We start from the raw sequence: 17,226 nt of genomic DNA on the forward strand, positions 1-17,226 counted from the left end.
AAAAATGTACAGGAAGCACAAGTATCACATCTCTTCCTTTTGTAGATGCACGCAGTCAACATTTGTCTTTGTTTAATAAGTGCCCCACTTCCCCATGCAAGCTGAAGGGAAACATAATTCAACAGGAGCCATCCTGGTTATTAAAGTGTCTCTGATGTCAAGCCAGAGGTCAAACAACGCCTTTATTAGAAATCTTGGTTTGTAAACAAAAAATCCCTGCTCATCACAGTTTTTCAGCAAAAGACTGTAAGGCTAAGAAGGAAGACTAAACTATCCAATGGCTACTTGAAATGATAAAGCCAAAATCTGATCTTAGCTTGATTTTACCAGTGTAATCCAGTTAATCCTTGATTTAAGTTCACACAAAATAGAATCCGACTGTTAGATGAGTAGCTGTGAAGTACAAACAAAACCCACCTCTTGGATCTACATGGTTTGACCATAAAAGTGAGGAAAAACACACTGATTTTCCCCTATATACATACACATATTACGTGTGTGTAAGCATGTGTATAATAGGTTTGTGTGAGAGTCAAACAGTGATGACATGGAGCATTACCTTACCCTTAAGGTGGAAGCTTTAGCAAGACTAAGCAAATTAAAGACATACCATTCAGCAAATAATCCCAGGAAAAAGAGTATTATTTCTACCAGCTTACTGTTCGACAGGTTTCATGTCATCCTCATTTATCATCCTGCTGAGTTCAAGGATGTCCTGACAAGTCTGAGTTTTCAGCATTCAGAGGACCCCTGCATGTATGAAAACTGGTACAAATTGGTATTTACAAATTAAAGCTTTCTATAAATACACTAGAAGTAATGTGGAGCAGCCAGTCAAATGGATGATGAGGAGCACAGTGGCAGTTTTAGAAGTGGGCATACTTCACATTTCATACAAGACCTTGGCTCTGTGCAAGTTCATAACCTATTAAAAACATTACACGACTTATTACCAGGCCTCACCTCATTCTTGGACACGAGCTATTGATCATGTGAATGCTATTATTTCCACATATTTTACCATCCTGGACTGTAGTCCCATGAGTGGCAAAACTAATGCCCATTTCAAGAACAAAACACCTCAATTAAAAGTCAAATCTTCATCTGCATGTGGTTCTGATTTCTGATTCAGGATGAAAGTTAGGTAACACTCAGGTTTTGTGCAGAGAGAATACTACAGAGGCAAAAAATAATATCTGCTTTATTGTATAGGCAATGAGTCTGCAAATAGACTGTACATTCTACCTAGAGAATTAACGTTTAATAACTTGGGTTGCAGGTCAAGGTGGCAGATGTGAAAAGAAATTACCATATTTCAGCCTTATATTGCAACATGTGTTTCATGACCTACCATTACTCTGATGTATGGTTTATTTCTTAAAGACCAAGCTCCTTGAATTATGTGGTTACGCAGGAACATACTTTTCTTTGTGTTTTTTTTTTTTTTTAGCAACTACTAGAGTGTGAATAAAAGAGAACTGTGTGAGCGTAATAATACTCATGCAATTCAGAAACCACTGTAGTTGTGGTGCTACTGAGTCTACTGATTGAAATTAACAGTAATTCCCAAATGGATGCTGATGCTAGACAAAAACATCACGGGATGGTAAATATACATCATTTAAAAAGCAATAGGAAAGGGGCATGGGAACTAGGTAATAAAAAGGTATGAGAAAAACAGATGCCATTTAGATAAGAAATATTTGTTTGGTGGTCACAATTTACTGTGGTGGAGCAACGAGCGTGCAGTACCAAAATTCCCTGCTAAATCTCAGAAACGGATTAACTCTCACCTCTCTGTGGTCACCAGCCCGTGTGCTATCAGTTCTCAGTCTGTTCAGCACTCTGCAAGTTATTTCTATCTGAGCTTCAGTCTTCCAGTTCTTGCTCACCAGTGTTGGATTGCTTCTGTGCGACAGAATGAAATTCCAGCATAGCAGTAACTGATCAGCCAACATTGGCTCTTGCTTTGTGTTGCAATTCACTCTCCAAAGTCTCACTGGACATGCCTTCAGCTTGCTTAGAATCAATTCTTTACCTACTAGTGTACCTACCTTTCTCCTATGGTGAGATAAACCACCCTCCAATGCCATCTAGTGATGCCAACAGATTTTTTCAAAAATCTATACCTTATGCTTTCCAAGTAACCATTGCTCATGTGCATACTATAATTCTTACACTTTCATAGTAAACCAGGAACAATTTTTCTTCAACGGGTTTCAGCAGGTTAATTTACTCAGTTAATTTACTGTAATATTATAGTGCATTTTGATTCCTTTCAAATTGTTTGGTGTTGTAAGAGGCCATAGTATCTGCTCCAGCTGGCAACTGGAAAGGAAAACCATTTGGTGCCACGTGCCTGCATCTTCCATCTTTTGTGCCTCTGTTGCAAACTCCACCAAAGGACCATATGAAGCCGCCTGTTCAGTACCTTCTGAGGGCCTTGCGTCTCACTTCTAAGGCAGAGCTCCAAATACGAAGTCCTGCAGAAAAACCATAGTAATTTTAAAACTGCACATCATCCATTATAGCAAACCAAGTATGAATGGCATCAAATTTCTGTTGGTGTGCCCTCTCGGAGATGCTGAGGCTCAAATCTGAGGAACTGAACAAAGACGGGATGAAGGAAGGAATGGCAAATTTGCTGTGTATAATGTATTGGACACCATCTGTATTTTATTCAAATAGGGTTATATATTTTGTGAAAATAAAAACCAGCCTCACGAGTCTGTGTGCAAGGCAGTCACTTGAATATCTATAATGGGAAACATGCTCTAGGTTGGAAGTTGCAAAGGGAAATCAAATGTTTGAAGTGTCAAAGTTGGAAAAATATAAAATACGCCTGACACCGTAGCTATTGAAGCCAAAATGAATAAATCATCATCTCAGGAAAGAAAACCCCACCAAGCTCTTGGCTATAACCTTCATTTTCCTACACTCAAATAAAATTACATACAACCTGATAATTTAACCAGACTTGTCAATAAGAACTGATGGCTTCAACAGACACTATCACTTCATGCTTCAGTGTGTGCTTCAGCAGCATCCAGCATATTATCCAAGAAATAAATTTGATGTCAAACTTTTCTCTTTAAGTTGATAGAAGAACCTTATGCAGTGGAGCTGACGTAAAATATGTCGTATTGCAGAGCATTAGAGTGAAATGAAGTTAATGCCAGCTCAGTAATTTATTCCCTATGTATGGCCTTTCCTGAGCAGTTATGCAAGAAGTATTTTAGTATCTTTCTAAGTAGGGCAAGCATGACTTCCAAGAAGGAATTTGAGAGAAATTTTGAGGTTAAAACAGTAGGAGCCTGAGCTTACGCTCCCGTCTCTGTTACAGTCTCACTGTTGATTCTGTTCAAATTTTAGACCATTTTTTCTCTATGTAAATCTCATTGTCAGAAATGCGTTTTGCAAACATCGCCGTACCCAGTTGTGCCAGTCTGGGGAAAGTTACTGGGACGCAGCGTTCTCTGGCTTTGTCTGCATCAGGGTTTTATTTATAACAAATCAAATCAAATAGCCTGGTGGAAAGATGAGAATAGCAACTATAGCTGCAACTTGACTTGCCATAATTTGAGCAAATTTTTGTTTAGTGTTTAAGATGGATACAGACCTATTTATTTATTTGTCAGAAGGGAATAGTCCCTGGAAATTGCAAATCAAGATCTCATTTTTACTTGCTCAGAATAACCTAGCTGGCCTTTTACCTGCTAAAAATAGATTCACCGCTCTAAAGGCTATGCTATATAGAGCCTGAGCTGAATGCACTATTGAGGGAAAGAGTGATGAGGACTGGATTCAACATCCCTGTTCAGCATGACCCTAGATGGACGTTTCAAAAGGCTTTCTTTAACTGTTTATGCTCTGACACCAACTCCAATACCTTCCCGCACTCTGAGCAGCACTTAGCTTTCCAAATGTCCTGCTGGCTTTCAAAGAATATCCTGAAATTAACTATTCTTTATTGCAATCAAGAACAGTGTAACTGTGGTCACAGTTAAAGTATGTCAGTCAGGCAACTGGCATTTACTCCAGAATGACCCTGATAGGGCTCACCACAAAGCCAGTCACCCTGTTGGCAGTGTCTGACAGCCACCAGCTAACTGGCTCTGAGGGAAAGTCCTCAAGTAAGCACAGACCTGACCCTTCTTCTGACACATGCCTACTCTCTGTCAAGCAGCAGTTCAGGATTTTCACAAGGCTAAATTATTAAAACAGCTCTAATCTTTCTCTATACGAGTGCCATATCACTTATCTTGGTAGTTGTGACAGGGCCAGTATCTTCTACCTTGAAAATAAGCTCCCCAGCCTTGGCTTGGTGCATATACAGCAGCAGGGAATTGTTATTCTGAGAGAGAATGCTTTTCTATTGACATGGTATCTTAATTAAATCTACAAATGGAACACGTCTTTGGTGTTTTCAGTAATTTTTTTCTCCTGCGAATTACTTTCAATATTTGTTTGTTCTTCAGCCAGAAATGCAGTCCAAGGGAAGCTGGAAACAATGCTCAGCTTAGAATCTTGATATTAGCACATACAGTCTACATAAAGACATTAAAATCACACATTAAGCAAAGCCTCGGACTCCACAGAAGAGGTAAGGCTTTTCACCGTCCTTGGAGATTAATGTAAACCTCTTGCAGTGGATGGCATTGGTACATGTACATTGGAATTTTTTATTACTCACCTTTTAACTGTTAGTTAGGGAAGTTTCTTACAATACCTGCTGATGGAACAAAAAAAAAGTGTAAAATTGTGTTCTGTATGACATACGTTACTATTATATAGATCTGGACTAGGCACTGAATTCTTGATTTTCTGAATATAGTTTGTAAAAATAACTGAGGAAGATGCAATACTACGTGATCTTATAGTGCAGGTTCTCCGTCTCAGTAGATGAGCTCTGGTCACCAGTTAATCAAACATACTTACTCTATATTTACTTACATGCATGAAATATTTACTGTTTTCCAGTCTCCAACTTCATTTAATGTGATAAACTTGAAAAGCCCAGTGATCAAAGGTATTAATTACTCTGCTTCATACACTGAATATCTTTGCTCTAAACAAATGCAAGAGATCTGATACTTTTTTTCTCAAACAGAATGAAGTGAATTTATGAATGTCACAAAAGATTACTGATCTCCAAGATAGGCAGTTATCCGGCTTCCTGGTAATTGCAGATGGCCAGTAAGAAAATGCACAAATGGCTGAGGAACTGGACAAGCTGAGATTCCCTTATTCTCGAAAACAACCGGCGTTCTATCTCCAAATCAGAAAAATATCTGAGGAAAAACTGCAGGAGTGCAGAATAGAGAGCAACAAGCCTAGATGCTTTCCCCAGACTGCTATGTTCACTCACGGGACTCAACTCAAGAAGCTTAACTGCTGTCACACGAGGTGCATAAGAGGCAAAGGAGGCTGAAAACATTCACATTGCAGCTACTCTAACTTGCCTTTCTCACTACTTTCAGTTTCTTGCTCTATGTCATGTTACACTGTCATTCATATATAGAGTTTGTACATGAACTGATGACCGATGATGAACTGTTGTTAAAGATCAAATTCCCACTACCAACCCATCCTTTCTGAACTGAACTGTAAAATGAGTCTTTACTCACTGTCTAACCCTAGCCCAATTCAAATAAAGCCATTGACTTCAGCAAGCTGGCTTGTATGAATAAGTCTTGTGAAGACATGGCCTGTATGTTCCAAACTGTCTCATTTTTTGTCACGTTGACACCAGGGACTTGTATCCTTTGAAGGTTCTTGTGAAGCCTTCACCCTCTTGTCCTTGTGAAGTCCAGCAGTAGCAGTAACTTTGAAGATGTAGCTACTCTTTTTTCATCTATGCTGCCCCTTTGTCCAACAGCCCTTTACTTTAACACGAACATTTTCTTCTAGTATGCAATGTAAAATCCCCAGTTGCCTTTCTTGGAATACTGTTGGAAAGGCTTAAAGCCAGTGCTCCGCGTTTCCCACTGCCAGTCAATACTTCTCTGCCCTCTGTCAAAGTTACAAAACTGGAGAAAGGCAGTGGCTGTGAAATATATGTTGTCCATGAGCTCACCTAAGAAATGACGCAGTGAATAGTCATTTGTTCCCTATTGCATAATGGTCATTTTTCCACGAATACTGCTTGAAGCAGTACAGAGAATACATTTGCATAAACCATTTGTTAGGAACAGAAGACTCTTTGTGAAGAACTATTAAAAAACCACATAATCTACTTTTCTGTTCTTATGCAGGTTCCAGTGAGAACACAGAGCTCCTTTGTAAACAGAATCTAAATACAAGGGCTGGGTATGTTTTTCCTGCAATCAAGATTCCATAAATAATAAAATTGGAGTTCAAAACCAGAAGTACCTGAAATTGTTAAATGTAATGTTAATGATTTCCTGGCGGTAGCTGAAATTCAGAAAGTTTAACACTACTGGTATCCGTGCTATTTTGACCGAGGTGAACCCCTGCTCCCCAAGTTCTGCTAAATAAAGCTGTAATTAATCTGCAGTACAAATTTTGGTATCTTTAGTTCCTGGGGAAAAGCATTTTTATAATACATCAGGGGAAGCTTATTCTGTAAATTCAGTTGTGGGTTTTAATAGCCTTCATAACTCATTGCTGTCTCAATGATTTTCTGCTTTTATTGCCCATCTGAGCCCTTTCGTCGAGATAGGTGGCCTGGAAGGTTGCTTTTTTATGATACCACCTTTCCTCCTTAACGTTTCATTGCCCTTCCCCAGTAGCTGATCTCGTGCACGCTTCAGGAGGCCCTCCACCACCTCCACGATCACACGGATTGGGATAAGTAAGCCAGATAAGTCAGAGCAAACAAAGCCCAAGTGTGGCACACTGAGCAGCCAAAGAGATTACTGCTCATGCGATTAACATCTTTTCATGCTCCTTCTCCCACTGCAAGATGGTCTTGTTTCCTTTTCACCGGACAACAAAGTTCAAGTACTTACTTGTCGCCCATCCCTGCAGTGAATTACTGCTGTGTTTCTCCCATTTCCTGGGAGCCCTCCTGGGGCTGGGAAGACATGGGGCAGCACTGCGTGCAGAGAAGCCCTGGAAAAAAGCTCTGCATGTGTTTGCCAGGCCACCTATGTAGGGAGCACATTAATGCAATCACTTTCTGTTTTATTAATGGATAACTCCATTGTTGAAAAGAAATATGAAACTTCTGCAGATAACATATGCCCTCAGCGTACAGTATCAACCATTGGGGTTAATACAGTGCAGCTGGTTACTGCAATTATTATCAACAGTCAGGTGGGCTAACTATGTATTACCCCTAATCTGTGTGTATCAGTGCCCTGCCAGCATTGGCCAGCCATGCTGGGTGCCAAATGCCTCCTGGCATCCCCAAAAGTCAAGGTGCCCTCACTTTCTGTGGGGCAGGGCTGGACCTGGCTGCAAGCCTCACAGCATTGTGTCCTTTCTGCTGGATGTTCCAGCTGACTGCCTTCAACACTGTGAATGGAAAATAAATAAATCAACTTTTTTTTTAAGTTGGAAAAAAAAAAAAAGAAAAAGAAGAAGAAGGGAAAAGCGTAGGCAGCAACAAATGCAGGAGGCCTCTTTTAAATTATACGATCATTTCAATTATCCTTATTCAAGTTAGTATTGTGATGTTGTATACTTAACATTGTTCTAGCCTCAGCAGAGCCCCCACACAAAAGCCCTCTGAGATTACCGTTGCACTGCAGGCCAAACCCAACCTTAAACAGACAGAAATATTCCTCGCTGCCCACCCCTTATGGTGCACCCCAGGCTTGGGAAAAGTCAGGATCAATCCCTCGATCCATTAACTTCTTAGTTAAACAAAACAGCACACATTCAGCAAGAGGAACTGAGATCTCTCTTTCTCAGCAGCAAAAGGCTGACTGAATTTTGTAGATGTCCTTCCTGGATTTTAAATGAATTTTTTTGGCTCACACTTGTTTGGTGTTTGCTTTCTATAATGTTTGTGTGATTAGACTTTACTGGCTCAAATATTTGCAGAAAGTGGATTACTGGAAAACTTGAGGAAACACATTTCAAAGTAAACATGAAATTGTTCCTTCCGGATGTGTTTGTTCACACATTCAGCGCGGACTCAGAGCCAAACCCATCTGAGGTCGTTTGCCCAATCTTCCCCAAGCAGCACAGCCCAAGGCAGCTTACTAGTGACTCCAGCTGAAAACTAAAAGCATATCTGATTAACCAGACTGATCTGCAATCAAGCCCTTAAGGGCTTGCTGCAGTCCCAGCTGAAGCTGAAGTATGATTTTTCCTGTGAGGTTCACACCCCAGGATGCAGAACACATCCCGTGACTGCCTTCATCTCTTCTGTCCTCTCCTCCTGCCCCAGCTCACGATGAGGAGGTGTTTAAAGCTACCCATTGCCTCCCTGGCCAAACTGACCAAGGAGCAGTACTACAGATTGGAATAGCACTCAGTGGGAATAGGAAGGATTTAATTTCAGCTGACGTTTGATCGGGCCCTGGGGGGTTTGTTAAATGCCAAGTGGAAGTCACGTAAGATAATCAGAAGCAGTAAATGCCAAATGGAAAGCATGTAAGATAATCAGAAGCAGGTTTAAATATTTTAAAATTGATGGCGATATCAATATTGCTTTCGTGATTGTTTGTTCACAATCTATTTGTATTTTTCCTTCCGAATTGCTTTCAAGACAAAATGAAAGAAGTGTCTATTTTATTCCCAGTTTTTTTTTCTTTTTTTTCCACAGCAGATGAGCTTTAGGCACTTTTCTTTCCCTTTCTTTTCCCAGAAGGAAACGTGTGTTTTCAACTCTAGAACATAAGAGCTCATTCAGTACTGGTCAACAAAGTTAATTTGGTAGGTGATGGTACAGGCAGAGAACTGAACAATGAACTCTGAGGTTGGTAGTAGAAGCATATCATACGTATTTATTCTTCCTTAAATCTGTAGATCTGAGAGCATGAAGACAGCATCCCTGAATTCAGCAGTGAGCATCCATGCTGGAATGCAGAATTGGCCACGTAATAACATTTTCTATTTACAGCGTTAATATGGGATAGATTGGGTGGCTTCAAACAGGCAGCTGCTCTGTGGTGGTGTGGGGGCTTTATACTGTAAAAAATGCATGCTGCTCAAAGATCTCTCTTTTTTATTTATGTGTTTATGAAGTACACTGGCTGGCCTTCAGAACACTCACTTTCCAAGAGTGTAAAGTTCCATTCGGTTTTACGTTTGTTAACTGTGGTTTTCTGTCTGTCTCTGTAAAGCCCTGGCAAGAATAGAACTTGTTTTCTGCTGGGTCCTTGCACTGCTGGCTGTCACATGGGCTTTTCAGGCTGAGATTTTTGGAGTGATTGTTGTAGCCAGACACCTAACGGCATTTAGCAGGAGTCAATTCCTGAACTCTTCTGAAAATCTCAGCATTTCCAATTCAGTCAAGATTTGGGTTCCTTCACGGGCCAGATGAAATTACTCTACAGAATAACTGTGCATAACAATGGATAAAGGGCAAGTCTACACATATTTTGTGCACTATTGCTCTTCTGGCTGCAGTGACTTGGGATCGGTGGAAAGAATTTGGGCAGCCAGTTGGAAAACTCAATCTTGCATATTTTTCTAAAAATAAATAATTGCTCTTTAAAAGAAAAAGAAGAAAACTACGAAAATAATCCTTTTATTCAAGCAAGCTATACGTTCCATATAGCCCATATTCCACATGTACACTGATTTAAAATTGTATCTGTGTAATCCTCCTCTCATAAATATGTTAATCGAACATATATTTGTACTGGGAAAATGAATGACTAAAAAAACAATGCTTCAAATGAAAGATATATTTTGTGGTATGCTGCAGGGAGGGTGGGTGATTAATGTGAGTCCCAAACACAAGAGCAAAGAGGATTACAGGCTTTACCCTTCACACCCAAACGGCACTCTTGAAGTGTTTTTCAGAATGGGTGCCTGGCTAGGGCACAGGGTTTCATGAGCTCTTGCATCTGTTCTCTCTGTCTGGTCTGACTTGTGTCCAAACTAAGGTGGTGGCAGTCAGCAAGTTGCTGTGTGTCTTGCAGGATCACTAACCTGTTAGATGAGTGATGATTCCAGACTCAGCATTCCCTCAGCTCTCACTTGTGAGAGTGATTGCCAAGGCTAGCAGTGACCTAGATAACGTGGGAGGAACAAGCACACACTACTACTTCAGATTCCTTTTGAATTTTTGAACAGTGACACATCGTATGGCCTTATATTCTTTAGATAACCTATGGCCATACATTGGCCAAGGAAGAATGCAGAGTCATTATTTCTCACTCTGTTTTCAGGCACAAAATTAAAACGTGACATGTTTTGCCAGAACTGAAGAGCTCCTTACTTGAGCAGCAGCCATGATCACCTTTTATCAGGACCTGATTAAAGATGAGGTTGGCAGAGTAGCTGTAATATTTAGGAGAGACTGGCTATCTCTGGGTAGTAGTAGGAAAGGGCAGGATGCAAGGGGCAGGGCAGTAGTTGTGCTATTTTTCTGGAAAGGTTAGGACACAATAGTACAAGAGTACAATTAGTACTCAGGCACAAAGTGGGAGAACAAGTTCTGCTGGAGGCATCTCTGCCTGAGCACTTAGGGGGACATGGCGTAGGTGTTGCTTGACCCTCATTGTTGCTGAAGCCACTGGCCCTGCTCATTTTATGCCTGTGCCCTCCATAGAATAATGGAAAGCTGAGGATGCAAACCTGCCTTTTAAGCTGGTGTTCCAGATGAAGCAAATTCATCCATGACAGATTCAGAATGGGTAGAACCATCACAGGAAAGAGGTAGCCTCGTTTATCTGACAGTAATTCATTCTAATACTCCCAAGACACCCACGATATTTAATACTGGCACAGAAGAGTAACTGCCACCTCAATGTGACAGCATCACCTCTTTTTTGGGCATCCCTTCTCCCTGTTAAATTTACTCCTTTTTCAAACACTGATCTATCTGGGAATCCTTTTCAAATTCATGTGAGTTTTATTAAATGCTGGGTAATGTGTGACCCCATCAAGGGACTGCAGTGCCCACTTGGGAGACTTTTGTTATATTCAAGCCTTTGTTGGCAATGCAGCAAATTCTGCTGTGGGCTGCCGGGGGGCAGTCAGCCCAGGCTGAGCCTCACAGTGATTGATTTGCACAATAGGAACAAAAATATTCCTGAAACTCTGAGATCACTCAACTCTTCCTGCCAGACTTCCATGAAATATAACATGCAATCAATTTAGCTTACAGCCAAATTCTCCCCTTTCAGCCCCTTCTTTCCTTTGGTGTGTCAGCGAAGATAAATGAAAGAAGCAACAAGGAATACAAACAGCAGTAGCAACGAGAGCAGCAATTGCTTGTGTAGGGAGGACTCGTGGTGCCAGGCTACAGCAGAACCCACAACAACTTGACCAAACACAGGAATGAAAGAAAGGTCCTTTTCAAGGGGCAAAAGAAAGACCGCGTTGACCTCTTGGCAGAAAGAGGAAACTTCAAAGGGTTTACAACAGTTAAAATCCCAGCTACACGCAGCAAAAATGACTTGCATTGGATGCTAACACAGTGAAACTAATCTACCTCATAGTAAGAGATATAGCAGAAGGTGGAGGGGCTGTGCTTTCTGCTAGCCACTGGACAAATGTAGAAAAAGCTAATTCTGTCAGTTTGGTGTTAGGCACAGGGTTTCAAAGCTGTACATGTGTGGAAAGCATGGAGGTTTAGACAGAACTCCTAACAGACTTGGAAAAGTTAGGCACATGTTTTCTTTTCATTTTTCTCACCAAGAAATGTTCTCATCATATGCTTCTTTTGGAAACATTTGGCAGTTCCTTAGGTATGACAGAAACTATGTTTGAGGAAGTTAGAACTAATGAAATGGGGTATTTAAAGAGAAACCTTCTGAATGATCTGAGTGTTATATATGATTCATGAAAACTATATTAAAAAGAGGAAAAAAGCGCTAATTGCTTGAGATAGTTCTGTCTGCTGTTTTTCTTCACCCGGGGTTCAGGTTTTTCACTTGCTCAGTACAGCTTGGAAAGTATTTAATCACACATGTAATTTTCAGCACAGGAGAGAGGGCTTCTGCCTGCAGGGAGACTGAGCTCAGAGTTAGCAAGTGCATGAAACCTTCTGCTGGACTTGCAGCGCTCAACCTCTGAATTCCAAGGATTTGAGAGCAAGTCAGTCAGAGCACTTCAATGAACAAAGACTTTCCTCTTTAATCTACTCTAGCTGGAAAAGATAAGACCTCAAATAGAATCTAATTCATGACTAGATTATGCATTAAGATAAGCATAATATGATAAGGACCAACGGACGCAGCTTCCGTAAGGGCAAATTGTGCCACTCCATCTTTCAAGAATTCCTGGAAAAAGTGCATAAAGTAAGGAATGAAACAAACCTTTGGAGTATAATTTTGTGGAATTTCAAATAGCTTCTGACAGGACCCCGTATGAGAGGGTTTGAAATGAAATAAATAGCACGTTCCATCGCAAATCAAAATCCACAGGATGCTGGGAATTCATAGTAAATATCCAATTTTTATGGAGAGGGCAATGACAAAACATATTGGTCTTCTGTTTGTTATTTGAACTATTTTGGAAAAAGATATTTAATGCTATTTGTCAACAGATGATTCTGAATCATGATTAGATAAAGACCATTTAACACTCCTCAAAATAGTTGTATTCGCTGAAAGCATTCGTTCTTCCATCTATCAGCATGCTGACAGCTCCAATGGAAAGTAATATGTGTTAGAAAATATATAATCTTCTCATTATCGTAATGGACTTTGATCTAACACAATTCCCCGAGGAGACAGATATGAATCATTGTGAGTACTACAATTTAATGAATATGGCTTTCCAAAATAAACTAAGAGATGGATTAGGGAAATAATTTACAGAAGTAATCTCTCACTGTAGTAATGATCTAGCAGAAAACTACAAATGATACATTTCCAGTTGCACCCTCATTTGGTTTTGTATGCTTCAATATAAATTGACATGATATGAATAGAAAGCATCTGGAGAAGAATAACAAAACTGATTAAAATTGTGTGAAGATTCATGTGAGTGATGACTTCAGCTGTGGGCATTTGACATCCTAAAGACTAAATATCAGGCAAAATATGCTTTCTTAAGTGTAAGTTTTGGTGTATGCCCGCATTTAAATTAGTGGGCTTCTTATGTGCTCAAAATAAGCATATGCTTTCCAGACACATGGTCACTCCTTTTCAGCCTGAGATAGGAACCCACTTTCACATGAGCTATTTACATGTTTTTTTGTCGCTACCTTCAGCAGACTTTTCACACAATAGGCTGTAAGTCCCTGGTATTCACAGACCATGAGCTGAAGAAGACTGATTTACGTGGGACTTGAAGGTGATTTCAAACACAAAATAGCATCAGTTTGAAGAGCAATCATCCATTCCTTTTTTGCCCTACTATATAATCATCAGAAGGCATCTGATGCAATGCATGTAATACATTCAGAACATATAATTCTTTAAATTAAAGGAAACGTCACTTTAAATAGTATCAATAGTAGTCAACTAGAGATGGTACATGCTTCAGCCTGTTGATTCACAGCCACTGATTACTGTTTATGTATATAGCTGCAGTAGCATGAAGATTGATTGCGATAGCACATAGGCGGCAGCTGCCATTTACAAATGCCAGCTAGTGCTTCTCATGGGAATCTGTGATAGAATACAGAAATAAGACAGAATTACTGCTATTAGCTGAATGACTTTTTTTTTTCCTTGCTTTTTTTTTTCCCCCTGCAGTCACACTATGTGTTCCCACAATAATCTTTTTACAACTCTAGCTGATTTTCAAATAAATTTGGCAGAGGCACCTGAAGTTTCGAAGGAAATTAAGGTCTTACAAGAAGTATAAAAATAAGTGATCAAGAAGGAAAAAGGAGTTTTGAAGCATCTTGTTTAAGTGAAAGACTGCCATGTGTGTAGATCCAGGAATCTATACATCCAAGAACTCTGAATACTCCAAACAACAAAGTTTTGTAATTATAATATTAGATGCAAGCAATGCTTTGTCTAGACAAATGACACATGCGTGTTGTAAGTGAACTGTTGAGTCATGGCCTGAACCACTGACTGATCACCTGGGGAAAGGACCTGATCAGCCCTGGCAGCACAGGTGAAGGCAATTTACCTGTGTGACTGGAAGGGGTGGAGCCTGGCTGCACCTCTCTTAGACCCCCCATTTAAGGGCTGACTGCCACTGGGGAAGGATCTTTTTCTGGAGATTCTTTCTTGGTGGAGCTTCCCCCTGCAAATTTAGAGTCTTCTGCTACAGGTAAGCAACATTCTTCCCTTCTTTTATAGCACCTATTTTTTTGTGCCAATCCTTCTGTCATTGCACCTCTGGTGAAACACCATTTCCCATCATATCAATCTGTCTTATTGCTACACATGTTAATTCACGTTGTGCATTATCTTGTGATCACACAGCAGTGCTCTTTCTGTGGCTATTTTGCATTTAAGAGGCATAATCAAATCCCTTTCTTTATGTAAAGATGCAGTTCCCATGATATAAGATTACAGAGATATCTGCTTGATGGTTTATATAATAAGGTAATGGTCATGTTGGAACTGTATTCAGTTCATATATAGTTCAGGACCTGGTGCAGTATTTATAACAGTTTAGGTTTACGTATGTGTACAGATATATGCGTGTGTATGTATGTGCATGTATTTTATACAGTGTGTATGTGTATAAGACTAACCAAGCCTATCAGGTTGGAAACTTACTCCAGGGTATTCAATTTTAAACAGGACATATTTCTGCCAGCTTTCCTCACAGTGAATAATATCTACTGGTGAATCACTCCATTTATTTATATCAGATTACTCATAGAGTAAAGAGCTAATCAGAAAGAAAAAGTGCTACCGAGGTTTTCAATCCTATCACTAAGTCTTGCTTTTTTTTGTTCTATGCCCTAGCTGCTGGAATAAGGGAAGTTCATGAGAATCTAAGGTTCCATTAAACAGGGTGACTAGAATTTCTAGTCTTCCAGGATGCTGATAAAAGTTGAACATAAGAAGCAAATAACCTCATGGGATCAAAAAATGAGAAGTCATATATAAACATTTTTCTTTCTTCAGACATTCTCATGATATCTCATAAGTGATAAATGAAAAATGATGTCAGGAATTTCTTCCTCAAACTTTCAAATGCTATATGGGGGTCACTTCAGCCAAGAAAAAATATAGGCATTTGGTTTCTCTGCATGAAGAGATAGATCCACATAAACAACATGTGGGGCTGAAAGAACAACAAAATGTACTATTACAGTTGAGCAGAAATATGGTCCTTCATCTGTGGCAGTTGTCAGAACTATTCATCTCCTTTCTGGAATCAGACTGCTGTAACCATAGGAAGTTCTTTTTTAGGAATTACAAGTACCTCTGCTCATTCTTAAAAAAAGAAAAGCTCTGGTGTATGTCCGTTTTACAAAATGTTGTGTTTTGGTGAGACAGACAGAAAGACTGTAAGGGCAGAAGGGGCTGAAAAACAAGTACACGTCTTGTATGCAGCCTAAGGAATAATAAAACAGCAAAGTAATATCAGGAAACGGGATTCAGAACTTTGAAAGGCAACACTTTCTGTTCTTTGGCTGTGGGGAATGTCTAATCAAACTACATGACAAACAACTTGTAATGCTATAATGTGATGGAAAGTATAGTGATAGTAGTGAGGTGGCACAATCCTAGGTTGTAGTAAAATGAGAACAAGCTGAAATGCAGCAGCTGTGGACACAGAAAGAAAAGAAGAAAAAACTGCTTGTCTTTGGAAGACCTCAAGTATGCAGGGTCCTTCACTGAGATCCACTTGCCTCCGCTGCCAACCCTCAAATGAGGACTGGCAGGGGGTGGATCCTGGCTCCACCAGGTGCAGTCAATCAGGGCACTCCATGCACTCAGCTCCCCCAGGTTGGTGCTGCCTTCCCACCAGGTGCTCAATCACTGTTTCAGGTCATGACTCAGCATTTCTGCTATAGATGTGCATCAGAAAACATTTACAGCATTAAGTGGAAACTAACATAAACTTATCTCCCTGAACTTGGCTGTTTAGCTGGCTAACATAGCCTCATAATACTAGGCAGAGCAGTAGTGGCTCACAAAACACTTTTGTTGACTTGTGTGTGTGGATTCTGGTTCTTCATGAAGTCAAAAAGACACACTAAACTTTAAAAAAAAACAGCATGACAAATTGCAACAAGCTACGAAACTTCAGGGCCATGCCCTCAGGACTAACGGCCCAATAGAAGCAACATATACTTTCAGAAACATAATTAATAAAATCACTGAGTGAAAACCAAGTTTAATGCAATCATCTTTGACTTTTCAGAAGTAACAGATTTTCTTTGCTGTGAAGGGTATTTTGGATGAAGTCACCTAAAAAGAAGTTGGAGCCAAACATTTAGACAGAAGGTAATCAGGTAGTGAAAAATTCCCCAGAATATCCCTGTCATTTCCCTCTTGCTTGTTATTCTACCTTGGCTCATCCCCAAAATAAGCCGTGTTTCCTGAGATATAGCGCTCTGTGGCTCCTGCTGTTGTCTCTCTCTCCTCCCAGTGAGAGTATCACATGGACATCCTCCTTTGCAGTTTTTTGTAGCAATCTCTTTTCTAGCTGTAAAAGATTAAATTAAAGAACTATTTGACCTGCCTTTCCTGGTCAGTGCCACTCTAGCAAGAAATAGATCACTGGAAGAATGTCAGCTTCATGACCCATTACTCAAATGAGGCGCCAACTAGGAAGAGTGAACTGAGAGATCCAGAAGTTCTAAATTTATTGTCATTATATATCTAAAAATAAGAGACTCCAAGAGTGTAGGGAGTAGGAGGTAGAGGGAAGAAAGCTTAGGAAGTCTCTCAGGTCATTCAAAGGCTTTAAATAATCTGTGTCTGGCAAGCAGAGTTTCCTTTCACATGGAACAGCTAATTCTGCTAAGTTCACTTTCAGTGTGAAAAAGGTAGAATCTCTTCTATTCACCCTTGGTGAAGCCTTCAGAATAGGTTTTGAACAGGCTTACAACATCAGATTAAATTTGGATGGCTGAAGACATACCAAACTTCACTTCTGTGTCACGAATAGCTTCTCTGAAGCAAGGAAGGCCAATTTGTGACAGCTGCTGAACTGCTGTCACTTATCACATCAGCTTGGTTAAACCTGCTTTCATATCAGGGGAAACAG

The 17,226-nt window shown here is 40.0% G+C and overlaps 1 long non-coding RNA gene across 1 annotated transcript; it reads right to left on the reverse strand.

Moving 5' to 3' along the window:
• Positions 1–1,184: 1,184 nt before the first annotated feature.
• LOC112532101 lies at positions 1,185–7,086 on the reverse strand. The gene is made up of 2 exons (XR_005858113.2): positions 6,972–7,086; positions 1,185–2,483 (listed from the first exon to the last, which is right to left on the reverse strand). It is a non-coding gene; the product is annotated as an uncharacterized LOC112532101 (long non-coding RNA).
• Between the last annotated feature and the right edge of the window lie 10,140 nt (positions 7,087–17,226).

The sequence above is a fragment of the Gallus gallus genome, chromosome 3 (genome assembly GCF_016699485.2).
Source record: "Gallus gallus isolate bGalGal1 chromosome 3, bGalGal1.mat.broiler.GRCg7b, whole genome shotgun sequence".
NCBI lineage: Eukaryota > Metazoa > Chordata > Aves > Galliformes > Phasianidae > Gallus > Gallus gallus.